Here is a 1946-nt window from a genome sequence, read left to right as displayed (position 1 = left end):
TCATAACCTTCATGCCGATGGCGTCTTTTCTGCAGCACTGGCTTGGCTGGGGGCTGTTTTTTAAAGGGTAGTTAAGCATGTGTGGTAGAGATAAGCAATGTGTGTTTATTTTAGGGCTTGTGTCAAGCTGAATGTTGCCCATTTCCGTATTAACATCATGATAAAAACTAATAAGGAACTGTTCATCAAACAGACATACTGTATGTTTTTAGACTTTTTTCCTGCAAACCAGCCCAGCTGAAAGGATTAGAGCATGAATTGTCAAAACATTAGTAAGAGGTTAAAAAGTAATGTTGCTGTAATGTTGTGAGGTCATTTCCATGGACCACCAATCTGCCACTGCTGAGATCTTGAGCATGACTGTTTCAGTGTATGGAACAAAATTATAAGATAAGATAAATGTATATGGGCGTTTGTCAAATGCTTGAAATGTAAATGTAAACAGTAGCCTCAGGCTACATAGTTGCATAAAAACACAAGGCAACATGTACAAGGTTACTAACTTTAAAAACAAACAAACAACCAAAAAACACTACAAATAAATTCAGCTTTCAAGTATTAAAAGCAGATTTACAAACAGAACAACTTACCCAAGCCTCTCTGCTGCAGCTCTCTGAACAAAAGCGCTAGTAGAGAGTTTTATGTTTTATTGCCCATCCGGATTCTCAAAGATTTTCACACAGCCAGTCTGGAGCTCTACTGGCAGAACCGCCCTAACTCTTTGCGCATGCGCAATCAAATCTAAACCCAAATGTGTCACATACTACCATACTAAACAGTATAGTATCTAGGTAAGTATAGAAAAATAGCTTATGTTTAACGAAAGCTGTGTATGTTTAAGTAAATATGAATATTTTCTAATTACTTGAGCAAATAATGGATGTATTAATGGCAAATGCTTTACTTTTCTGTTATCTAATATGAAGTCACTGCTTTTAAATAAAACTATGTCATAAAGCAAAGTATTAAAAAAAAGTAACGGTAGAAAGGTATAAACGATACCTCAAACCTAACTTTATTTGAAACGTTGCTCAACAGCGACACCCTCCGGTTTTACACATTAAGGACACACAATGAAGCAATCTACAGAATTTATTAACTTAATCCCAGTTGTCATTGAAAACGCTAATTTGCTATGAAATTAAGTATTCAAAGAGTAAATTTATTTTGAACTGTAGCATCGAAGCCTTGTCTGCTTTATAGTTAAGCTACAGCTGTTGCTTTTGGAAATGTTTTGCATTTTACATTTGCTGAAAACTTACAGCTGAGACAAAATACAAACACGCAGTTAAGAGTTTTGCTGAAGGAGCTGTGATTTAAATGCACAACATTGTGATCAAAGCAAAGTCTGAAGCACTTTGAGTCCTGAGGCATCTAGAAATTGTACCAGCTCTGATTGTCTTCCGTGCCATGAAGACCTTCACTGAGATGAGGCCTACCATGTGAGGATCACGGGGCATCGATTTACCAGGTCAAGTTGGACTGTGCATCATGAAGTATTCGGACATAATACGAGGAGATGCCGCCAACTACGTGTGGTTTTTAAGGACAAACTGTCAGACTGTAAAATTATAATCACACCCTCCAGTGTCACCCATATGAGGATAAGGTTCCCCTTTGAGTCTGGTTCCTCTCAAGGTATCTTTCTGTACCATCTAAGGGAGTTTTTCTTTGCCACAGTTGCCTGAGTCACCTCAGGCTTGCTTGCGTGGCCGAGAGTCCGTGCTGATCCCTGACAAATAATAATAATATTAATACACACACACACACACACACACACACACACACACAAATATATATATATATATATATATATATATATATATATATATATATATATATATATCTGCATATCTGCATTTGTCCTTTTGTTTTCTCCATTAAACCTTGTGTATTGCACGGTTTACAGCACATTCTTCCGCCTGGCAGAAAAAGCCAAGCTTCAC

The 1946-nt window shown here is 37.2% G+C and overlaps 1 protein-coding gene across 1 annotated transcript in view; it reads right to left on the bottom strand.

Moving 5' to 3' along the window:
• Positions 1 to 747, bottom strand: part of capn1 (calpain 1) — a 24693-nt gene extending 23946 nt beyond the window's left edge. The window contains exon 1 of the mRNA XM_027178219.2: positions 591 to 747. The gene's annotated coding sequence lies outside the window, so the exon portion shown is untranslated. The remainder of the gene's footprint in view (positions 1 to 590) is intronic.
• Positions 748 to 1946: the final 1199 nt, after the last annotated feature.

Source organism: Tachysurus fulvidraco, chromosome 1 (genome assembly GCF_022655615.1).
Source record: "Tachysurus fulvidraco isolate hzauxx_2018 chromosome 1, HZAU_PFXX_2.0, whole genome shotgun sequence".
NCBI lineage: Eukaryota > Metazoa > Chordata > Actinopteri > Siluriformes > Bagridae > Tachysurus > Tachysurus fulvidraco.
This window is presented reverse-complemented; position numbering and strand designations above follow the sequence as displayed.